The sequence below is a fragment of the Peromyscus maniculatus genome, chromosome X (genome assembly GCF_049852395.1).
Source record: "Peromyscus maniculatus bairdii isolate BWxNUB_F1_BW_parent chromosome X, HU_Pman_BW_mat_3.1, whole genome shotgun sequence".
Classification (NCBI taxonomy): Eukaryota; Metazoa; Chordata; class Mammalia; order Rodentia; family Cricetidae; genus Peromyscus; species Peromyscus maniculatus.
In genome coordinates this window covers 24,796,582-24,822,505 of record NC_134875.1, presented here as the reverse complement: position 1 = coordinate 24,822,505, position 25,924 = coordinate 24,796,582, and the positions used below count along the sequence as shown (strand labels likewise).

Here is a 25,924-nt window from a genome sequence, read left to right as displayed (position 1 = left end):
ACCAACAAGAGAGTTGATGCCACTACCCTGCTGTGTCTGTGAAACATGTGGATATCCATGAGCGGACATACAGTGCAATTCCTACTATTTCTGGAAGCCAGGTTGATACCAGGGTTCTTCCTTGCCCATGGATCTGATGTGGAGTTCTATCTGTCATGCTACCTGAGTCCATGTTTATACAAGAATTCTGTCTTTCCAACTTGAAGAATGTTAATTTCCCTGATCTCAATACCAAAGTAAACTATGTGGCTATCCTTTCTACATGCTGCCACCTGAATCCTTGAAGATTTAATTGATCTCTGCTGCTTCAATTACCCATATGGATGTCCATGACTGGAACTACAATGCTATTCATAACATTTTTGTTAGCATTGTTGATGCTCATGATTTTTTATTTTATTTTCCAGTTTCGAGACAGGGTTTCTCTGTGTAGCTTTGCGCCTTTCCTGGAAATCACTTGGTAGTCCAGGCTGGCCTGGAACTCACAGAGATCCACCTGGCTCTGGCTCCCGATTGCTGGGATTAAAGGCGTGCGCCACCACCACCCGGCTTTATGCTCATGATTTTTTAAACCACAAGATATCATGTAGATTTCTGTGACATCTCCTGTTACAAGTGATGATGTTAATGTAAATGTTCCTTTTGGCAATGTGTAGAATGGTAATTTTGAATATTTAACAAGCATTGGTAACTACACAGATATCTGTAATTCATGCTGCCATCTCCAACCATGCTGATGTCATTGATCCCTGTTGCCACTCTTAACCCTGTTGATGTCTATGAATGCACCTGCAATGAATTCCTCTTGTTTCTGCAAGACATGTTGATGCATGTGGTCTTTGTTACCATGGGATAACATCTTGATTGCCATGACCTCTGGCCCCTTGTGACCATACTGATGGACTTGTGCTGTGTTGCCAACATAAAAAATGTAAATTTCCAAGAACTGAAACTAAGTTGATATCCGGAAATTTGCTGTCACCTCAAAATAAATTGAATTCATTCATCCCTGCTGCATCTTTTAAATGTGGATGTCTATGAACAGCCATACCATGCTATTCCTACTATTTCTGGAAGCATGTTGATGCCGGGGCTCTTTCTTGCCCATGGATCTGATGGTGATGTCTATCTGTCCTGCTACCTGAGATTATGTTCTTTCTTTCCAACTTGAAGAATGTTAATTTCCCTGATCTCAAATACTATAGTAAACTATGTGGCTATCCACTCGATATATTACCACCTAAAAACCTGTGAATATAATACATCCCTGCTTCTGTTATACATATGGATGTCCATGATTGGGAGCATAATGATAATAGTATTATTTCTGGAAGCAATGTTGATGCTACTTATCTTCTTACCACTGGGCAACATGTCGAATTCAATGATCAGTCACTACCTTAAGGTAAGTGTTTGTTGTTGCCAATGTATAGAATGGTAATTTCCAAGAATTAATTAACTTTTGGAAACTAAGCTAATTCACGTAATTCATACTGCCACCTGTAGCCATGCTGATGTCATTGATCACTACTGCCTTTGCAAACCCTGTTGATATTAATGAATGAAGCTCCCATGCATTCCTATTGGTTCTGTAAGCGATGTTGGTGCATGTAGTCCTTGTTACCATGGGATAACACCTTAATGGCTATGATTTCTTCATCCCCTTATCACCTTAATTATGTAAGTGTTCTGTGTTGCCAATTTGAAGAATGTGATTTCCAAGAATTGAAATACTATCAGAAACTGGGTTAATATCCTGAAAACATTCTCAAACCTCCAAACAAGTTGAGGTCGTTAATCTCAGCTGAGTCTCTTAAACATGTGCATATCCATGGTTGGAAGGGCAATGCTATTCCTACTCCTTCTGGAAGCAAGGTTGATGCTCATGATCTTACCACTGGACACCAGGTTGATTTCCATGATCTCTCCTGCTACAAGTGACAATATTAAGGTAAGTGTTTCTTTTTTGGCATTATATATATAGAAAAGTAATTTCCAAGATTTAATGAACCTTTGGTAACATAGTTGATATCTGTAATTCATGCTGCCACCTGCACCCATGCTGATGTCATTGACCACTGCTGCCTCTGTTAAACTTGTTGATTTCTATGAAAGGGCCTGACAGGAATTCCTATTGTTTCTGTAATCCATGTTGATTCATATGGTCCTTGTTACCATGGGATAACATCTTGATAGCCATGACCTATATGGCCATGTATGACCATAGTAATGTAAGTATTCTTTGTTGCCAACATAAAGAATGAAAATTTACAAGAACAATAATACAAACTGAAACTAAGTTCATATCTGGAATACTTGCTGTCACCTCCAAACAAATTGAATACATTCATCACTGCTGAATCTGTAAAACATGCAGATGTCCATGAGCAGGCATACCATGTTATTCCTACTATTTCTGGAAGCCATGTAATGCCAGGGTTCATTCTTGCTCTTGGATCTAATGTTGATGTCTTTCTGTCCTACTACCTGAGACCATGTTGATGCAAGAGTTCTATATTTCCATTATGAAGATAGTTAATTTCCTAATATCAACTACTGTAGTAAACTATGTTTCTATCCATTCTACATGCTGCCAGTTGATAACTTGTGGATTTAATTGATCCCTGCTTGTTCTGTTACGCATATGGATGTCCATGATTGGAACCATAATAGTTTTCGTACTACTTTTGGTAGCAGTGTTGATGCTCATGTCCTTGTAAACCACTGGACACCATGTCGATTTTCATGATATCTGTTGCTACAGGTGATGATGTTAATATAAGTGATCCTTGTTGACAATGTATAGAATGGTAATTTCCAAGATTTAACCAACTTTTGGTAACTAAGTTGATACATATTATTCATGCTGCCACCTGCAGCCATTCTGAGGTCATTGATCACTGATGCCTATGCAAACCATGCTGATATTAATGAATGGAGCTCCCCTGCATTCCTATTGTTTCTGTAAGCCATGTTGATGCAGGTGGTCATTTATACCATGGGTTAGCATCATGATTGCCATAAATTCTCCAGCCCCATATGGCTATGTTAAGCCCATTTTTGGCAATATGTAGAATGGTAATTTCCAAGATTTAGCAAGCATGGGTCACTAAGCAGATATCCATACTGATGTCCTTGACAGCCGTTGCCAGGGTTAACCCTGTTGATGTCTATGAATGCCCCTCCAATGCATTCCAATTATTTTTGTAAGCCATGTTGATACATGAGGCCCTTGTTTCCATGAGATAACATTTTGATTGACATGACCTCCTTGGCCCCTTATGACCATATTGATGGAAGTGTTCTATGTTGCCAACATAAAGAATGTGACATTTCAAGAATTGAAATACCAAACAAAACCAAGTTGATATGCGCAATATTTGCTGTCACCACCAAACAAATTGAATTAATTGACCCCTGCTGCATCTGTTATATATGTGGAAGTCCATGAGCGGACATACAATGCAGTTCCTACTATTTCTGGAAACCAGGTTGATGACAGCGTTCTTTTTTGCACATGGAACTTATTTTGATGTCTATGTGTCCTCCTACCTGATACCATGTTGGTACAACAGATCTGTCTTTCCATCATGAACAAAATTAATTTCTCTGATCTCAAATACAAAGTAAAATGTGTGGCTATTCATTCTACATTCTGGCTACTGAAACCCTGTAGATATAATACATCCCTACTGCTTCTGTGAACCAAGTGGATGTCCATGATTGGAGGCACAATGCCATTCTTATTACTTCTGGAAGCAATGTTGATGCTAATTATCTTCTACTACTTGGCACCATGTTTTTTTTCTATGATATCTCCTGCTACAAGTCACCACCTTAAGATAATTGTTTGTTGTTGCCAGTGTGTAGAATGGTAATTTCCAAGATTTAATTAACTTTTGGTAGCTAAGTTGATACACATAATTCATACTGCCACCTGCAGCCAACCTGACGTCATTGGTCACTGCTGCCTTTGCAAACCAGGTTGATATTAGTGAATAGAGCTCCCATGCATTCCTATTCGTTCTGGAAGCCATGTTGATGCAAGTGGTCCTCGTTACCATGGGATAACACCTTGATGACTTTGATTTCTCCATCCCCTTATCACCTTACTAATGTAAGTATTCCGTATTGCCAATATGAAGAATGTAATTTTCAAGAATTGAAATACCAACAGAAACTAAGATAATATCCAAAAGACATGCTGCTACCTCCAAATAAATTGAGGTCTTTAAATCCAGCTGAGTCTTTTAAACATGTGCTTGTCCATGATTGGCACTACAATGCTATTCCTACTCCTTCTGGAAGCAATGTTGATGCTCATGATCTTCTTACCACTGGACACCATGGTGACTTACATGATCTTTCCTGCAACAAGTGACAATATTAACGTAAGTGTTCCTTTTTGGCAATATATAGAATGATAATTCCCAAGATTTATTGAACCCTTGTTAACTTAGCTAATATCTGTAAGTCATGCTGCCACCTGCACCCTTGCTGATGTCATTGACTGCTGCTGCCTCTGTTAACTCTGTTGATGTCTATGAAAGGAAGTGACATGCATTCCTATTGGTTCTGTAAACCATGATGATTCATGTGGTCCTTGTTACCGTGAGATGACATCTTTATTGCCATGACCTCTCTGGCCCCTTATGACCATATTAATGTAAATGTTCTGTGTTGGCAACAAAAGAATGTAAATTTTCAAGAACAAAAGTACCAACTGAAACTAGTTGATATCCAGAATACTTGCTGTCACCTTCAAACAAATTGAATTCATTCATCCCTGCTACATCTGTTGAACATGCGGATGTCCATGAGCAGATAGATCATGCTATTTCTACTATTTCCGGGAGTCACATTGATGCCAGGGTTCTTCTTGCCCATGGATCTGATGTTGATGTCTATCTGTCCTACTTCCTGAGACCATGTTCATGCAAGAGATCTGTCTTTCAACAAGAAGAAAGTTAATTTCCCTGATCTCTACTACCATAGTAAACTATGTGGCTATCCATTCAACAATCTACCACCTGTAAACTTGTGGATTTAATGGATTCCTGTTGCTTTTGTTACCCATATGGATGTCCATGATTGGAACTATAATTCTTTTCTTACTACTTGTGGTAGCATTGTTGATGCTCATGGTCTTCTAAACCACTGGACACCATGTTGATATACATGATCTGTTCCTACAGGTGATTATGTTAATGTAGACTTTACTTGTTGCAAATGTATAGAATAGTAATTTCCATAATTTAACCAACTTTTGATAACTGAGTTGGTACACATAATTCATACTAGTACCTACAGCCATGCTGATGTCATTGATCACTGATGCCTTTGCAAACCCTGCTGATATTAATGAATGGCACTCCCCTGCATTTCTATTTTTTCTGTAAGCCATGTCGATGCAGGTGTTCCTTTATATCATGGGTTAACATCATGATTGCCATAAATTCTCCAGCCCATTATGGCCATATTCAGGCAAGTGTTTGTTTTTTGGCAATGCGTAAAATGGTAATTTCCAAGATTTAACAAGCATTTGTAACTAAGCAGATATCCATAATTCATCATGACATTATAAACATGCTGATGTCATTGAAAGCCATTGTCACTGTTAACCCTGTTGATGTCTATGAATGTACCTTCAATGTATTCCTGTTGTTTCTGTGAGCCATGTTGATGAATGTGGTCCTTGTTACCATGAGATAACATTTTGATTGTCATGACCTCTCTGGCCCTTTATGTTCATATGGATGGAAGTGTTCTGTGTTGCCAACACAGAGAATGTAATTTTCCAAAAATTCAAATACCAACTGAAACTAAGTTGGTATCCAGATTATTTGAGGTCACCTCCAAACAATTTGAATTCATTCATCCCTGCTCCATGTCTTAAACATGTGGATGTCCATGAGCAGACATACAATGCTTTTTCTACTATATCTGGATGCCACAATGATGCAAGGATTCTTTCTTGCCCATGTATCTGATGTTGATGTCTATCTGTACTCCTACTGGAAATCATGTTGGTGGTATATCCATCATGAAGAAAGTTAATTTCTCTCATCTCAACTACAACAGTAAACTGTGTGGCTATTCATTCTATATTTTACCACCTGAAACACTGTGGATATAATACATCCCTATTGCTTCTGTTAACTATATGGATGTCCATGATTGGAGGCACAATACCATTCTTACTACACCAGAAGCAATGTTGATGCTTATTATCTTCTTTCCACTGGGTACCATATTCATTTCTATGATCTCTCCTGCAACAAGTCACCACCTTAAGGTAAGTGTTTTTTGTTGCCAATGTATAGGATGATAATTTCCAAGATTTAACCAGCTTTTGATTCACATTATTCATGCTGCCACCTGCCACCATGCTGATGTCATTGATCACTACTGCAACTCCAAACCTACTTGATATTAATGAATGGAGCTCCCATGCATTCCTATTAGTTCTGTAAGCCATGTCGATACATGTGGTCATTTTTACCAAGGGACAACATGTTGGTGCAAGAGTTCTGTCTTTCCATCATGAATAAGTTTATTTCTCTTATCTCTACCAAAGTAAACTGTGTGGCTATCCTTTCTACATTTTGCCTCCTGAAACACTGTTAACCATGTGGATGACCATGATTGGAGGCACATTTCCATTACTACCATTCCCGAAGAAATGTTGATGCTGATTATCTTCTTTCCACTGGGTGCCATATTCATTTCTATGATCTCTCCTCCTACAAGTCACCACCTTAAGGTAAGTGTTTGTTGTTGCCAAATGGTAATTTCCAAGATTTAACTAACTTTTGGTAACTAAGTTGATACACATAATTCATATGCCACCTGCAGCCATGCTGATGCCATTGAATATTGCTGCCTTTGCAAAACCAGTTGATATTAATGAATGGATCTCCCATGCATTCCTATTGGTTCTGTAAGCCATGTTGATGCATGTGGTCCTTGTTACCATCAGATAACACCTTGATTGCTTTCAATTCTCCATCGTATTATCACCTTATTTTTGTAAGTGTTCTGTATTGGCAATATGAAGAATGTACTTATCAAGAATTGAAATACTAACAGAAACTAAGTTAATATCCTCAATACATGCTGCTACCCCCAAGCAAGTTGAGGTCTTAAACCAAGCTGTGTCTCTTAAACATGTGCATATCCATGATTGGAACTACAATGCTATTCCTACTCCTTCTGGAAGCAATACTGATGTTCATGATCTTCTTACCACTGGACCCCAGGTTGATTTCCATGATCTCTCCTGCTACAAGTGACAATATTAAGGTAAGTGTTTCTTTTTTGTCAATATATAGAATGGTAATGCCTAAGATTTAATGAACCTTTGGTAATGTAGCTGATATCTGTAATTCATGCTGCCACTTGCACCCATGCTGATGTCATTTACCATTGTTGCCTCTGTTAACCTTTTTTATTTTTATAAAAGGGCCTGACAGGAATTCCTATTGTTTGTGTAAGCCATGTTGATTCATATTGTCCTATTTACTGTGGGATAACATTGTGATTGCCATGACCTCCCTGGTCCCTTGTGACCATATTCATGGAAGTGTTCTGTGTTGCCAGAATAAAGAATGTAAATTTCCAAGGACAAAAATACCAACTGAAACTAATTTGATATCTGGAATACTTGTTGTCACCTCCAAACAAATTAAATCATTCATCCCTGCTGAATCTCTTAATCATGCAGATGTCCATGAGCAGACATACCATGCTATTCCTACTATTTCTGGAAGCCATGTTGATGCCAGGTTTCTTTCTTGCCCATGAATCTGATGTTGATGTCTATCTGACCTCCTACCTGATATCATGTTGATTTAAGAGTTCTGTCTTTCCAACATGAAGAATGTTAATTTCCCTGATCTCAACTACCAATATACACTATGTGGCTATCCATTCAACATACTACCACCTGAAACCTTGTGATTTTATTGATCCATACTGCTTTTGATACCCATATACATGTCCATTATTGGAACTATAATGCATTTTCTAATACTTCTGGTATGAGATTGATGCTCATGGTCTTGTTAACCACTGCATATCATGTGGATTTCCATGATCTCTGTTTCTACAGGTGATGATGCTAATATAAGTGTTCCTTTTTGCCAATGTATAGAATGGTAATTTCCAAGATTTAACCAACTTTTGGTAACTAAGTTATTCATGCTGCCACCTGCAGCCATGCTGATGTCATTGATCACTACTGCTTTTGCAAACCCTGCTGATATTAATGAATGGAGCTCCCCTGCAATCCTATTGGTTTTATAAGCCATGTTGATGCAGGTGGTCCCTTGTGCCATGGGTTAACATCATCTTTGCCATAAATTCACCAGCCCTTTATGGCCATATTAAGGCAAGTGTTCCTTTTTGACATTGTGTAAAATGGTAATTTCCAAGATTTAACAAGCATCAGTAACTAAGCAGATATCCGTAATTCATGCTGCAACCTCCAAACATGCTGATGTCATTGATCCCTCTTGCCAATGTTAACCATTTTGTTGTCTATGAATGTACCCCCAATGCATTCCTGTTGGTTCTGTAAGCCATGTTGATACATGTGGTCCTTATTACCATGGGATAACACCTCCATTGCTTTCAATTCTCCATCCCCTTATCACCTTATTTGTGTAAGTATTCTGTGTTGCATATATAACGAATGTAATTTCCAAGAATTGATCTACTAACAGAAACTAAGTTAATATCCTGAATACATGATGTTTCCTCCAAACATGTTGAGGTCTTTAAATCCAGCTGAGTCTCTTAAACATGTGCATATCCATGGTTGGAAGGGCAATGCTATTCCTACTCCTTCCGGGAGCAATGTTGATGCTCATGATCTTACGACTGGACACCAGTTTGATTTCCATGATCTCTCCTGCTACAAGTTATTATGTTAAGGTAAGTGTTCCTTTTTGTCAATATATAGAATGGTAATTTCCAAGATTTAATGAACCTTTGTTAACTTAGCTGATATCTGTAAGTCATGAGGCCACCTGCACCCATGCTGATGTCATTGACCTGTTCTCCCTATTTTAACCTTGATAATGTTTATGAAACTATCTGTCTTACATTGCTATTGTTTTGTAAGCCATGTTGATGCATGTGGTCCCTGTTACCATGGAATAACATCTTGATTGCCATTACCTCTCTGGCTTGTTATGACCATATAAATGTAAATGTTCTGTGTTGCCAACATAAAGAATGTAAATTTCTAAGAACAGAAATTGCAACTGGCCAGGCAGTGGTGGAGCATGCCTTTAATCCCAGCACTGGGGAGGCAGAGCCAGGTGGCTCTCTGTGAGTTCAAGGCCTGCCTGGGCTACCAAGTAAGTTTCAGGAAAGGCACAAAGCTACACAGAGAAACCCTGTCGCGAAAAACCAAAAAAAAAAAAAAAAAAAAAAAAAAAAAAAAAAAAAAAAAAAAAAAAAAAAAAAAAAAAAAACCACAACTGAAACTAAGTTGATATCTGGAATACTTGCTGTCACCTCCAAACATTTTGATTTCATTCATCCCTACTGCATCCTTTAGACATTAATGTCTGTGACCAGACATATCATGCTTTTCCTACTATTTTTGGAAGCATGTTGATGCCAGCTTTCTTTTCTTGCCCATGAATCTGATGTTGATGTCCATCAGTCCTGCTACTAGAGACCATGTTCTGTCTTTCCATGATGAAGAAAGTTAATTTCCCTGCTTCCATCTTCCAAAGTAAACTATGTGGCTATCCTTTCAACATGCTGCCACCTGAAACCTTGTGGATTTACTTGATCCCTGCTACTTCTTTTACCCATATGGATATCCGTTTTTAGAACTATAATGCTTTTCCTACTTCTTCTGGTAGCAGTGTTGAGGCTCATGCTTTTGTAAACAACTTGACACCATGTTGGTATTCATGATCTCTCCTGATACAGATAATTATGTTAATGTAGGTGTTCATTATTGCCAATGTATAGAATGGTAATTACCAAGATTTAACCAACTTTTGGTAACTAGTTGATACACATTATTCATCCTGTCACCTGCAGCCATGCTGATGTTATTGATCACTGATGCCTTTGCAAACCCTGTTGATATTAATGAATGGAGCTCCCCTGCATTCCTCTTGGTTTTGTAATCCACCTTGTTGCAGGTGGTCTTTTTTAACATGGGCTAACATCTTGATTGCCATAAATTTTCTAGTCCCTTATGACCATATTAAGGCAAGTGTTCCTTTTGGCAATGTGTAGAATGGTAATTTCCAAGATTTATCAAGCATTGGTAAATAAACAAATATCCATATTTCATGCTGCCACATCCTACCATGCTGATCTCATTGATCCCTTTTGCTACTGTTAATCCTGTTGATGTCTATGAATGCACATGTAATGCATTTGTTGTTTCTGTAAGCCATGTTGATGCATGTCTGCTGTGGGATGTTAATGTATGTTCTGTGGGAGCCCTTCTTGGGTTCCTTGTGGCGTTACCCAGCAGGTTTGCATAGAGGATGATTAGGACCATGGGCCTGAGTGCAGGTGTCTGAGATGGTGTGCACTTGGCTGTACTGGGGGATGGTCTATATGTCAAGTTGCTCTGATTGGTCAATAAATAAAACCTGATTGGTCGTGGCTAGGCAGGAAGTATAGGCGGGACTAACAGAGGAGAAATAAAAGAACCGGAAGGCAGAAGGAGGCGCTGCCAGCCACCGCCAGGACAAGCAGCATGTGAAGATGCTGGTAAGCCACGAGCTACGTGGCAAGGTATAGATTTGTAGAAATGCGTTACTTTAAGATATAAGAACAGTTAACAAGAAGCCTGTCACGGCTATACAGTTTGTAAGCAATATAAGTCTCTGTGTTTACTTGGTTGGGTCTGAGCAGCTGTGGGACTGGCGGGTGACAGAGATTTGTCCTGACTGTGGGCAAGGCCGGAAAACTCTAGCTATACATGTCCTTATTACCATGGGATAACACCTTGATTGCTTTCAATTCTCCATCACCTTATCACCTTATTTATGGAAGTGTTCCTTTACCCATATGAAGAATGTAATTTGCAAGAATTGATATACTAACAGAAACCAAGTTAATATCCTGAATACATGCTGCTACCTCCAAACAAGTCGAGGTCTTTAATATCAGCCTAGTCTCTTAAATATGTTCATGTCCATTATTGGAAATACAATGCTATTCCTACTCCTTCTGGAAGCAATGTTGATGCTGATGATCTTCCTACCAATGGACACCAGGTTGATTTCTTTGATCTTTCCTGCTACAAGTTACGATGTTAATGTAAGTGTTCTTTTTTGGCAACATATTGAATGGTAATTGCTAAAATTTAATGAACCTTTGGTAACTTAGCTGGTGTTTGTAATTCATGTTTACACCTGCACTCGTGCTGATGTCATTCACCCCTGCTGCCTCTGTTTACCTTTATGATGTCTATGAAAGGACCTGCCGGGCATTCCTTTGGTTCTGTAAGCCATATTGATGCATGTGGTTCTTGTATTAATGGGATAACATCTTGATTGCCATTACCTATCTGCCCCCCGATAGCCATATTAAGGAAAGTGTACATTTTTGCGAACATGAGGAATGTAAATTTTCATGATCTGAAATACCAACTGAAAGTAAGTTGATATCCAGAATACTTGCTGCTACCACCATATAAATTGAATTCATTTATCCCTGCTGCATCTGGTAAACATGTGGATGTTCAGGATCCATTGTCTTATGGAATTTCTGGCATTACTAGAAGCCATGTGGATGCCTGTGGTCCTTCTTGCCAGTATATTTCACATAGATTTCCTTGAACTCTTGCCACCTGTGACAATGCTAATGTTAAGTGTTCTGTGCTCTCAATGTGAAGAACATTAATTTCCAAGAATTTAACCACCAACTGAAAATATGTTGATATAGAATACATGGTGCCACCTCCAAACATGTTGAAGTCATTGATCCCTTCTGCCTCTGTTGGACATATTGGTGTTTATGATTCTAATTATGATATTCCTAGTATATTTGAAATCCATGATGATGCCCATCATATTTGTACCAGTGGATACCATATTGTGTTTTGTGATCTCTTTACCTTGTTAAATTAAATGTTCGCTCACCAACATAAAGAATATTAAGTTCCAAGATTTAACCATTGAAATGTTAAGTTCCAATATTTCACTAATCTTGGAAACTAATTTTATATCCGTAATTCTTGGTGTCATCTGAATCAATGGTCATTTTATTGATCCCTCTTGTCTCTGTTAACCATGTTGATGCCTATGATCAGAACTTCCATGCTATTCTTATTCCTTCTGGAAGCCATGTTGATTCCCCTGCTCCTTGTAATCTCTGGATAACGTCTTGATATTGGTGACCTGTGTGGTCAATTATGACCATATTAAGATAAATTTTCTGTTATTCCAACATGAACAAAGTAAATTTCCAAGAATTCAACTACCATCTAAGTTAATATCCATGATTCTTGCTGCTGTCTATAAACATGTTGATGCCATTGTTTCCTGCTCCCTCTTAACAGTTTTGATATCCATGACCAGACATTCCATGGTAGTCCTATGATTTCCAGGAGGCATGTTAATGCCTGTAGTTCTACTTGCTGCTCAATATGAAGTTTATATCTATCTTTCCTGCCATTGTTTTGTGAATGAGAAAAATGTTAATTTTTAAGATTTAATGTGCAGTCTGAAAATAAGTTGATATCTATGATTCATGCTGCCACCTGCAACCATGTTGATGTCATTGATCCAACTCTGTTAATCAAATTGATGTCTAACATAGGCCATCATGCTATTCCTGCTTCTTCTGGAAGCCATGTAGATGCCTGTGGTCCTTCTTAACCACTATAATACATTGTTGATGTCCAATAACTCTCCTGCCCCCTTGTGACTGCAATAAATTATTGTTCTGTGTTACCAACATGCAGAATGTTAATTTGCAAGATTTAACCCACCATCCAAATGTAAGATGAAATTCATAATTCATGATCCACCTGAAACCATGTTGATGCCATTGATCCCATGTGCCTCTGTTAACCAAATTGATGTCAATTATTGAATGACCTACCATGTCCTTCCTACTATTTCTGGAAGCCTTGTTGATGCTTGTGGTCTTTTCACTGTAGATATGACATTGATGTCCATATCCATGGAGATATTCTGCTACCTGAGACCCTACTGATGCAAGAGTTCTGTGCTGCCAACGTGATGAATGTTAATTGCCATGATCTGAGCTACCATCTGAAACTGGTGATATTTACATGCTACCACCTGCAACCTTGTGGATGACATGGATACCTGCTGTTCTCTTTATCATGTTCATGAGCTTTACTATGCTATTCCTATTGGTTTGAAGTCCATGTTGATGCCTTATGTCACGTTTTGCTCCTGGATAAGGTGTTGATGTTGATGTCCATGTTCTGTCCTGCCACCTGAGACCACATTGAGGTAAGTATTCTGTGCTGCCCACATGAATAATGTTGATTTCTTGATCCCACATGCCATCCAGAACTAATTTAATACTCCTGATGCATGCCACTGCAGGAAATCATGTTGATGTCACTATTCTTTACTGCATCTTCTAAACATTGTTGATGTTCATCATCCAACCTACTGTCCAAACTTTGTTGATGTTACTGATCTATGTTGTAGCTGTCAACCATGTTGAGGTTACTGAACTTTGCTACCACCTGTAACCATATTGATGTCTGCAGTGTACAGTGTCATCAGAAACAGTTTTGAAGTCATTTGTCCATACTGCTACCTTAGATCCAGTTCAAGTAAGTTTCCTGTGTCCCTCATGTGTACAATATTGATTTCTATGATCTGTCTGCCACATGAAACTAAGTTGATATCCATGATCTATACTGACACAGGCAACCATGTTGATGTGAGTGATTCTCACTGCCTCTCTTAACCTTGCTGATGTCCATGATTCGACCTGTCATCTGAAACTTTGTTTATGTGACTGATCTTTGCTGTTGCTTTCAATCATGTTGATGCTACTGAAACTTGCCTCCACTTGTAACAATACTGTTGTCTCTATTATGGTATAATCTGTGACAATTCTGAAATCAATCGTATATACTACCACCTGAGACCCACTTCAGGTAAGTGTCCTGTGTTGGCACTGTATACAATGTTGAATTCTGTGATTTGTCTGCCACCTGAAACTAAGTTGATGTTTATGATCTGCCACAGGAAACCAACCATGTTGATGTCTCTGCTCTTTGTTCCCTTTTTGACCATGTGGATGTCCATTATCTGACTTAACATCAGAAATTATGTTGATGTCACTCATTCATGCTGCAGCTGATAACCATGTTTATGGCCATAGTCTTTGTTGGAATCTTAGACCTTGTGAATGTCCATTGTCCATGTTGCCACCTGAGTCCATGATGATGACCATGATGACTTTAGTCTTTGCTGCTGTCAGCCATAATGTTGATGTCTCTGATTGGTGCTGCTACTGGGGACTAGGTCAATATGAATGATCTGAGCTGCCAACAGAAACTATTTTGATATCATTAAGCCATCATTGTGCTGGAAACCATGTTGAAATCTTTGTCCTTGATGCCCTCAAATACTATGTTTATGTTCATGCTCTGGGTTGCATGCTGAAGACCAGTTGGATATCCATGACCCAGCTGCTGATGGAGACTGTGTCGATGTCTGTGGTCAGTACTGCCACAAGAAAACATCCTGATAGTGATCTGTGATGCCTCCCTCAAACATGTTATGTTGGTGATCTGTGTCGATGTCCTGGACCAGATGGATGGCAGTTATCCAAGCTGTCACCAGTAATCTTGTATTCCATGATCTGTGCTGCTCCTGGAAACCCTGTAGAAGTCTATGATTCATTCTCCTGCTGGAAACCATGTGGAAGGCCTTGATCTGTACTTCCACTGATTTTTATGGGCAAAGAACTTCTTTTGCAGTAGTATCAATGACTGTAGAATCATAACTGAAATTCACACGGACATTGAAGGCTTCTCTGCCACCATCCCTCCAGAAAAGAAAATCTAGACAGGATCTTATTGGAGAGTTTTTGAAAGTTGTACTAAAAATACTTAACTGTAGCTCTTCACAGTTGATGGCTTCAGGCAGGGGTTGGTAAAGAACTCCTTTTTAAAGGGCTGGCTACTGCAAGTTTGACCATGCTCTAATGAGTATAAGGAGAACACCAATTGGACTTGTTATATTGCATTTTTTCAATTCTGGGGGAGGATGCCACAAGGGTGAGAGGTGGACCTGGGAGGACCGGGCGTCAAGTGTGTGAGGTTTTCTGTATGACATTCTCAAATGATTAATAAAATATTAGGTTGGGAAAATAAAAAAGTGTGAAATAGTATGTATTTTAATTTTGGCCTACAACTGATTGCTTATTTTAACTATATGACTTGAACCACAGCCTAACTATCTTAGCCATTTTTCTTGTGATGTAAAGAGACACCATGATCAAAGCGACTATTAGAAGAATAAGCATTTAATCTGGGGCTTGTTTTCAGTGTCAGAGGTTTAGGCCATTATCATCATGGCGGGAAACTCGGTGGCATGGCGGCAGAATCTGGAGCAGTAGTTGAAAACTACATCCTGATCCATAGGCAGAGAGAAAAGACTTTGGACTTGGCATGGGCTTTTGAAATCTCACTGCCCACTCCCAGTGACACATTTCCTCCTACAAGGCCCCACTTCCTAATTCAAGCATTCCAGTATATGAGCCTATGGACGCCATTCTTATACAAACCACCATATTATCTGAGAGTACTTTTTAACATTTGTTTTATTCTTTCAAGAGCTTATACATTTAGACAATATATTTTTATTTTATCTATTGACCATTTCTTCCCTTCAACTCCATGTACTGGTCCCAGTATGTCATCTTCTCAACTTCATGCATTCTCCTTTTTTTTTTATTAATAACCCTCTGAGTCCACTTAGTGTTACCCATGTGCCCATGTGTCTGAGTCCATCTACTGGAGCATCGACAATCTAACAGGGGCCATTTCTCTAAAAGGAGTGACTTTCCCTTTCTCAGAAGCCATCAGTTGCTCATAGCCCCTCTAATGGTGTGCCATTAGACACATCCTTCACAATTCATGTTAGAACTTTGAAGAGTTTGATCTTGAGTAGGTAGACAAAAGTACTGTTAATTGGACTATGCAGCAGTTATGTTATTTACAGAAATCTGCATTTCAAATCTCTGACTCAGTTGCCTCTTCAATTCTTTTTGCATGCTTTTCTGTGATATCCGCATGACTTTTTGGGAGTGAAGGGTAATATTGCAGATTCTTCCATGGTTGAGCTCTCAGTTTCTTTTACTCTGTACTTTGACCAGCTATCTGTCTTTGCCTTTACAGCAATACTGTGAAAAAGAAGTGTTTTTCACTGACTGGCTAAAACAAACACTAGCCCCAAGGAAAGTTGCTATCAGAAATGCCAGCCTCAATGCCGGCTAATGAGGCAAGTGTGGTTCTGATTCGGGGGCCAGTGTCTGATGAAGGAGAAACACCTGTTAAAGACAGTTGAGAGAATAGAAACCTCCCAACGTGCCATAGCTGAAAATGTAAAATGCTTGTTCAAATCTCTCGTTGCAAAAGCAAAAAACTTTGTTCAAACCTTCCGGGCAAGAATTTGTAAGCAAGTCTAGTAAAAGAGATCCAGTTGACTCTCAGACTTGAAAAGAAAAATTGGAAATGATATAAGGGACTGATATAAGGGACTGATATGGGACTGATATTATTATGGACTGACATAAGGGAAATGCATTCTGGGAACGGTAGTTTTTCTGCTAAATATGGTGACATTGCCCTGAAACACTTTTGTCAGCTCAAAAATACGTTCATGGTAAACTTAAAATACAACTTTTAAAAAGAATAAGGAGGCAAATCATCTAATAGTTTAAGTGTTCGTTCCAATGAAAAATTGAAAGGATACAGAACTAGGTGCTTCTTGGTTTGGGGCTCTGTTGGTAAAATGACTTATTTACCCTAATAGCTGTGCAAAGTTTTTATGGTAGTTGGATGACAACAAGCTACCTATAAGAGCAAACAAGCCACTTTAAAAATCCATAAAACAAGGGAAAGCAGTTTATACACTGAATATTGTCTTAGATATGAAGAAACTTATGTTGAAATTAAAAAAGTTCTTTGCCTTTGAACAAACTGCCTGCTATGAGTAATTCCTTTGCAAATCTAATAAGGAGACAAGGAAACAGGCATTCAAAAAGAAATGACTGCTTTATAGATGGGAAACAAACTTCAGAAAATCTAGTCTTACAAAAAAGTTGCTTTACCTGAAAGTTCCTTATAAGAAATCAATGCTAAATATTACAGCTGCTGCTAATAACATCAGGAGTTAAAGCTAATGAAGTGAAAATACTAAATCCTGAAACTCAAGTGAAATGGAAAGATGCCTGCTCGGGATTATGGAAGGGTCCCGATGCTGTTTTAATATGGGGTTGAGGATATGTTTGTGTTTTTTTGCAAGAGGAGAATGAAGCTCGGTGGTTACCGGAGCGTTTGGTAAGGAGTGTGGAACTAAGAAAAGTCAGCTCCAATGATGTTCCTATAAAGGAACCAGAATGAAAGTGGCTCGATTAGTATTTCTGAGGTTTTGTCACTGGTTTAATGCAAACAGTGAGGAAATAAGTGTTCAGAGTTGTGCTGCTTTGGCTTTACTAGCTCCTTTAGAAAACTACCTTATATCACCTAATAGCTGTGCAGTATTGGCGAAGAGCTTTACAGCAGCTAAATATGATAAATATGATTTCACCCTCAGCATGAAGTGAAGTTTTTCAGTAGAGCAAACCAAAAGTACTGCTGTGATAGAAACGTTTGTTTGAATTGAAGTTCTTAGGGGAGCTATTATGAATTTGGGTGAAAGGACAGCCTCTAGTTAAAAACCGTTTACCTCTGACAGTGCATCTCTGCCGGTTCGAAAAGGCCAACTCGCAACTTTGGTGTGTGGCTTCGTCCAGAGAATGTTACAGCCCACTAGCAACAAGTATCACAACTCTATAATGTCAACACTCAATAAATCCCAGTGCTTTATAACAAAGCTGACTATAAACTCTAAACTTTAGAAATGATGTACGTACTTCCTGTCTAGTTAAGAAATCTTTCTAATAGAGATGGTGATAATAATTAAGAGTAAGAAGTAGAAAGACGAAAATAAGATATGTGAGTTTGTAAAAGTTCTGTCTTGTTAGATCTGTGTTAAGAAATCTTTAGGTGTTTGCTAAGTTAGATATATGCTAATGGTAGCCTATATAAGTTTGTAAAATAGATCTATAGAGTTCCTTTAAGAATATAAGCTTGTAAGAAGTATCTAAGGTAGTCTTAAGACGTGTAGTAATAAGCTTGTAAGAAGTAAAGATACTAGTTGTAAATGTAAGTTTAAATAAGAAATAAGATGGAATGAATATAAGTATATAAGAATTAATAAGTTCTATAAGGTATAAATAAGTAGATGTTAATATGTTGTATGTGAGTTTGTAAAAATGTGTAAATGTTGAATATGAGTCTAAATGCTTTGCAAGGCAAAAAAATGTTATATGTGAGTTTGTGAAAAAGTGTAAATGTTACGTGTAAGTCTATTAATGTATATGGTGAAAACACCTGAGACACAGGAGACAGTGTCCTAGTAGACTGCAAAGTAGGCAGTCTGAATGGTTTCAAAAGCTCCAGAAGCCGCTAAGAATGGCGGACGCCAGAACCAGCACAAGGCATCCGCAGCTGAGATCCGTGGAATATCAACACAGCACAGAAAAACCTGAGCTAACAGAAAAAACGGTGCGGTTTAAAATATTACTATAACTAAAAAGGTCTGTCTGTGAGAACAAAAGTTGCAGAGATGCTTGTTTGTACGAAAATTATTAATTGCAAAAAGTTTCAGTTGAAAAACGTCTCTTCATATTTGGAAGTGAAAGCCTGATATCAGAATTTTTCTTGTTTGAACTTTTTGAACTTAAAAATGAGATAAAATTACAAAAAGATTTTGGTTATGGATTTCTCATATTTGGAAAGCTAGTACCAGAATTTATCATTTGAATTTTAAGACTTAAATGAAATAAACAATAGAGATTTCATTGCAATGGGACAATTTTGAGCTCACTTATAGTAATGACCTAGGAACTGTTTTCTGGAATTGGGTTAAAAATGGAACTGTTTAAATGAAGAAATTGTTTCTATCTTGAGTCAAGATGCAGTTTTGTATATGCATATATGCTTTATTAACTGGTGATTCATGAATTGTTTTGTAGAACTGTTTATATAAAAATGGAATTACTTAAGGAACTGGTTTTGTGTTACAAATGGAACTATTTAAATGGAAAAGTTTGGGTTTTCTAACTAGGCTTGAGATTTTGCTTAAAATTATAAAGAAAAGGGAAAGTTAATATTCCTTAGTCTATTTAATTTAAATTGTTGTTTGAGTGGATTAATGTCATGTTTTGTTAGTAAGAAATGCAAATGGGGTATACTAAGAGACTACTTTTGAAGTGTGTCAAGAGTTTTATTAAGAAACTGCTTTTGGATGTTTTGCTAAAAGTTTTCAAAGTGTTAATGGTTAGATTGAAAATATTGCTTTTCAATATGGGTTTGTAGGAATTGTATAAGTTTGGGTGCCTCTAACTAGGTTTGAGTTTTTGTTTAAAAATTATAAAGAAAAGGAGGAGTTATGAGATTGAATTATGTTCGCAGAAACCTATTGATATTAATGCACCCTGGTTTTGTGGAGTAAAGGAAATATTTAAGTTTGATGTGAATACATCGAAGTTTTTCCTATGTTAACAAGAAAATTCAAATGATTGAGTTAAAGTTGTAAGACGGAGAAAATTGTTAACTATATATATCACCATATATGCTAATTCAAATGGTTCTGTTAAGAGTTTTCTTTGAGTTGTAAGATTGAGAGAATTGTGACTATGTATAGCAATATTTATGTTAACCTGTTAATGGTAATGATGAAGCTAAGGGATTCTTTAAGTTTGTAGTCGCCTTAAGAGTTTTTGGTTTAGAAAGGGCTTGAGGCAGCTAAGACTGCTGTAGTCACCTTGGACTTAATTCAAAAGAGAAATGCCATCTATATCATCCTCTACTCCCATACTGGGAGGTGTAACAGCTATGGAGATTGCTATAAGCCATTAATAGTTTTTTTTTATATATTAAGAAGGGGGGGAACCTGTGGGAGCCCGTTCTCGGGTTCCCGTGTCTCTACCCTGCAGGTCTGCATAGAGGATGATCAGGACCACGGGCCTGAGTGCAGGTGTCTGAGATGGTCTCCACTTGGCTGTGCTGGAGGAAGAGGTCTTTTGCTCCACCACTTGGCATCTCTATAAAAACCCTGGGCCAGAGATAGTCGGGGCCCATTGGAATAGGTTCCAGGCCCTCTCAAGGCTATCCTTTACTTTCTATCTGTTTATCTCCACAAGATTCTCCACTATAAATCCTTCTATCTAATATTTCCTTCTGATCGCACTCAAGAAAACTCTGGGAAGCTGTGGGTGTGGTGGGTAAATGCCCCACACTCCTCCCAGATTGAGCGAAGCATACCTGTAAAAGTCCCAGGTTTCAAACAGCTATCTCATGCAGCGAGCCCAGGACCTGGTACCACTGCCTAGATGCCTCCCAAACAGATCAAGCCAATCAACTGTCTCACCTATTCAGAGGGCCTGATCCAGTTGGGGGCCCCTCAGCCTTTGGTTCATAGTTCATGTGTTTCCATTCGTTTGGCTATTTGTCCCTGTGCTTTATCCAACCTTTGTTTCAACAATTCTCGCTCATATAAACCCTCCTCTTTCTCGCTAATTAGACGCCTAGCCCTCCACCCGGGGCCTAGCCGTGGATGTCTGCATCCAGATTCCTCCTTCCTTGGATGGGGTTTCTGGCACAACTATTAGAGTGTTTGGCCATCCCATCGCCAGAGTAGGTCAGTCCTGGCTGTCTCTCAGCCAGCAGTGTTTTGTGGGGGTATCTTTGTGGATTTCTGTGGGCCTCTTTAGCATTTTGTTTCTTCCTTTTCTCATGTGGTCTTCATTTACCATGGTTTCCTATTCCTTGTTCTCCCTCTCTGTTCTTGATCCAGCTGGGATCTCCCACTCTCTTTCCCTCGACCCTCGCCGTTCATTGCTCCCACTCATGTCCAGGCTGTTCATGTAGATCTCATCCATTTCTCCGTCATTGGGTGATCCCCGTGTCTTTCTTGGGGTCCTGTTTTCCAGGTAGCCTCACTGGTGATGTGAGTAGCAGTCCAGTCATCCTTGTTCCACATCTAGTATCCTCCTATGAGTGAGTACATGCCATATTTGCATTTCTGAGTCTGGGTTACCTCACTCAGGATGATTTTTTCTAGATCCATCCATTTGTCTGCAAACCTCATGATGTCATTGTTTTTCTCTGCTGAGTAGTATTCCATTGTGTATATGTGCCACAATTTATTTATCCATTCTTCAGTTGAAGGGCATCTAGGTTGTTTCCAGGTTTTGGCTATTACAAACAATGCTGATATAAACATAGCTGAGCAAGTGCTCTTGTGGAATGATTGAGCATTTCTTGGATATATGCCCAAGAGTGGTATAGCTGATCTTGGGGGAGATTGATTCCCAGTTTTCTAAGAAAGCGCCAGATTGATTTCCAAAGTGGTTGTACAAGCTTGCATTCCCACCAGCAGTGGAGGAGAGTTCCCCTAGTTCCACATCCTCTCCAGCATAAAGTGTCCTCAGTGTTTTTGACCTTAGCCACTCTGACAGGCATAAGGTGGTATCTCAGAGTTGTTTTGATTTGCATTTCCCTGATGATTAGGGATGTTGAGCAATTCCTTAAATGTCTTTCAGCCATTTGGGTTTCCTCTGTTTAGAATTCTCTGTTTAGTTCTATAGCCCATTTCTTAATTGGACTGTTGGTCTTTTTGATGTCTAATTTCTTGAGTTCCTTATATATTCTGGATATCAGTCCTCTGTCAGATGTGGGGTTGGTGAAGATTTTTTCCCATTCTGTAGGCTGTCGCTTTGCCTTGTTGACTGTATCCTTTGCTCTACAAAAGCTTCTCAGTTTTAAGAGGTCCCATTGATTGATTGTTTCTCTCAGTGCCTGTGCTACTGGTGTTATATTTAGGAAGTGATCTCCTATGCCAATGCGTTCAAGACTACTTCCTACTTTCTCTTCTAGCAGGTTCAGAGTAGCTGGATTTATGTAGAGGTCCTTGATCCACTTGGACTTAAGTTTTGTGCACGGTGACAGATATGGACCTATTTGCAGCCTTCTATATGTTGATATCCAGTTATGCCAGCACCATTTGTTGAAGATGCTTTCTTTTTTCCATTGTACACTTTTGGCTTCTTTGTCAAAAATTATATGTTCATGGGTCTGTGGGTTAATGTCGGGGTCTTCAATTCGATTCCATTGGTCCACATGTCATTTTTTATGCCAATACCAAGCTGTTTTTATTACTGTAGCTCGATAGTAGAGCTTGAGGTCAGGGATTGTGATGCCTCCAGAGGTTGTTTTATTGTACAGGATTCTTTTGGTTATCCTCGGTTTTTTGTTTTTCCATCTGAAGTTGAGTATTATTGTTTCCAGATCTGTGAAGAATTGTGTTGGTATTTTGATGGGGATTGCATTGAATCTGTAGACTGCTTTTGGTAAAATTGCCATTTTTACTATGTTGGTCCTGCCTATCCATGAGCATGGGAGATCTTTGCATTTTCTGACATCTTCAATTTCTTTTTTCAAGTACTTAAAGTTCTTGTCATATATATCCTTCACTTGCTTGGTTAGTGTTACCCCAAGGTATTTTATGTCATTTGTGGCTATTGTAAAGGGTGATGTATCTCTGATTTCCTTCTCAGCTTCTTTGTCCATTGTATATAGGAGGGCTACTGATTTTTTTGAGTTGATCTTGTAGTATCCTGCTATGTTGCTGAAGGTGTTTATAAGCTTTATCAGTTCCTGGGTGGAATCTTTGGGGTCACTCAAGTATACTGTCATGTCATCTGCAAACAGGGAAAGCTTGATTTCTTCCCTTCCAATTTGTATCCACTTAATCTCCTTTTGTTGTCTTACTGCTCTGGCTAGAACTTCAAGTACTATATTGAGTAAGTATGGAGAGAGTGGACAGCTTTGCCTCGTTCCTGATTTTAGTGGAACTGCTTTGATTTTCTCTCCATTTAATTTGATGTTGGCTGTTGGCTTGCTGTAAGTTGTCTTTATTATGTTTAGGTATGTTCCCTGTATTCCTGATCGCTCCAAGACTTTTATCATGAAGGGGTGTTGGATTTTCTCAAATGACTTTCCTGAATCAAGTGAGATGATCATGTGTTTTTTTCTTTGAGTTTGTTTATATGGTGTATTACAATGACAGACTTTCGTATGTTGAACCACCCTTGCATCCCTGGGATGAAGCCTACTTGATCATGGTGGATAATTGTTCTGATGTGTTCTTGGAGTCTGTTTGCCAGTATTTTATTGAGTATTTTTGCATCAGTGTTCATGAGAGAGATTGGTCTGTAGTTCTCTTTCTTTGTTGCATCCTTGTTTGGTTTGGGAATCAGGGTTATTGTAGCCTCATAGAAGGAGTTTGGTAATGTCCCTTCTGTTTCTATTATGTGGAACAATTTAGAGAGTATTGGCACTAACTCTTCTTTGAAGATCTGGTAGAATTCTGCACTGAAACCATCTGGTCCTGGGCTTTTTTTGGTTGGGAGACTTAATGACTGTTTCTATTTCCTTAGGGGTTATTGGACTATTCAAATAGTTCATCTGGTCTTGATTTAACTTAGGTATGTGGTACCTATCCAGAAATTTGTCCATTTTTTTAGGTTTTCCAGTTTTGTGGAGTAGAGGTTTTTGAAATATGACCTGATAATTCTCTGGATTTCTTCAATGTCTGTTGTTATAGCCCCCTTTTCATTTCTGATTTTGTTGATTTGGATTCTCTCTCTCTCTGTGTGTCTTTTGTTTAGTTTGGATAAGGGCTTGTCTATCTTGTTGATTTTCTCAAAGAACCAACTCTTTGTTTCATTAATTTTTTGTATTATTCTCTTAGTTTCTAATTTATTAATTTCACCTCTCACTTTGATAATTTCCTGGCGTCTATTCTTCCTGGGAGACTTTGCTTCTTCTTGTTCTATAACTTTCAGGTATGCTGTTAATTCACTAGTGTGAGATTTATCCAACTTCTCTATATGGGCATTTAGTGCTATGAATTTCCCTCTTAGCACTGCTTTCATAGTGTCCCACAAGTTTGGGTATGTGGTGTCTTCATTTTCGTTGATCTCTAGGAAGTCTTTAATGTCTTTATTTCTTCCTTAACCCCTTGGTGATTCAGTTGAGCATTATTCAGTTTCCATGAGATTGTAGGTTTTCTGTAGTTTTTGTTGTTGAAATCTAACTTTAAACCATGGTGGTCTGATAGAACACAGGAGGTTATTCCAATTATTTTGTATCTGTTGAGATTTGCTTTGTGGCCAAGTATGTGGTCGATTTTATAGAAAGTTCCATGGGGTGCTGAGAAGAAGGTATATTCTTTTTTGTTAGGATGGAATGTTCTGTAGATATCTATTAGGTCCATTTGGGTCATGACATCAGTTAAGTCCTTTATTTCTCTGTTAAGTTTCGATTTGGGAGATCTGTCCAGTGGTGAAAGTGGGGTGTTGAGACTCCCACTATTAATGTGTGGGGTTTTATATGTGGTTTAAGCTTCAGTAATGTTTCTTTTACATATGTGGGTGCCCTTGTGTTTGGGGCATAAATGTTCGGAATGGAAACTTCATCTTGGTGGATCTTTTCTGTGATGAGTATGTAATGCCCTTCTTGATCTCTTTTGATTGATTTTAGTTTGAAGTCTATTTTGTTGGATATCAGGATGGCTACCCCCACTTGTTTCTTAATACCATTTGATTGGAAATTCTTTTCCCAGCCTTTTATTCTTAGGTAGTGTCTGTCTTTGAGTTTGAGATGTATTTTTTGTATGCAGCATTAAGATGGGTCCTGCTTTCGTATCCATTCTGTAAGCCTATGTCTTTTTATAGGTGAATTAAGTCTGTTGATATTAAGGGATATTAATGACCAGTAATTGTTCATCCCTGTTATTTATTGTGGTAGCGTGTGTGTATTTCTCTTCTTTGGGATTTACTGCTGTGGCTTTATCTATTGCCTGTGTTTTCGAGTGTGTATCTGATTTCCTTCCGTTGGAATTTTCCTTCTAGTGATTTCTGTAGGGCTGGGTTTGTGGATAAGTATTGTTTGAATCTGGCTTTGTCTTGGAATGTCTTGTTCATTCCATCTATGATGATTGAAAGTTTTGCTGGGTATATTAGTCTGGGCTGACATCCACGGTCTCTTAGTGTCTGCATTACATCTGTCCAGGTCCTTCTGGCTTTCAACGTCTCCATTGAGAAATCGGGTGTTATTCTGATGGGTTTGCCTTTATAGGTCACTTGGCCTTTTTCCTTTGCTGCTCTTAATATTCTTTCTTTATTCTGTACATTTAGTTGTTTAATTATTATGTGTTGAGGGGACTTTTTTGGGGGTCTAGTCTGTTTGGTGTTATATAGGCTTCTTGTATCTTCATAGGCATTTCCTTTTTTAAGTTGGGAAAGTTTTCTTCTATGATTTTGTTGAATATATTTTCTGTGCCTTTGAGCTTGTATTCTTCACCTTCTTCTATCCCTATAATTCGTAGGTTTGGTCTTTTCATGGTGTCCCAAATTTCTTGGACATTTTGGTTCATGACTTTGTTGGCTTTAGTGTTTTCTTTAACTTATGAATCTATTTCTTCTACTGCATCTTCAATGCCAGAGATCCTCTCTTCCATCTCTTGCATTCTGTTGGTTATACTTGCATCTGAAGTTTCCGATCTTTTACTCAGATTTTCTATTTCCAGCATTCTCTCTGTTTGTGTCT

General features: G+C 38.4%; 1 long non-coding RNA gene across 3 annotated transcripts; it reads left to right on the top strand.

Annotated features, from left to right (window-relative positions):
- Window positions 1–402: 402 nt before the first annotated feature.
- On the top strand, window positions 403–15,348 carry LOC107400067 (uncharacterized). Of its 3 annotated transcripts, none has more exons than XR_013048226.1 (6): window positions 403–6,763; window positions 7,260–11,301; window positions 13,148–13,469; window positions 13,566–13,801; window positions 13,898–14,131; window positions 14,223–15,348. It is a non-coding gene; the product is annotated as an uncharacterized LOC107400067 (long non-coding RNA). The 3 variants fall into 3 exon arrangements; XR_013048227.1 differs by lacking the exon at window positions 14,223–15,348 and having other exon boundaries at window positions 403–4,391; window positions 6,578–6,763; window positions 13,898–14,213; XR_013048225.1 differs by lacking the exon at window positions 14,223–15,348 and having other exon boundaries at window positions 13,898–14,213.
- The last annotated feature ends 10,576 nt before the right edge of the window (window positions 15,349–25,924 follow it).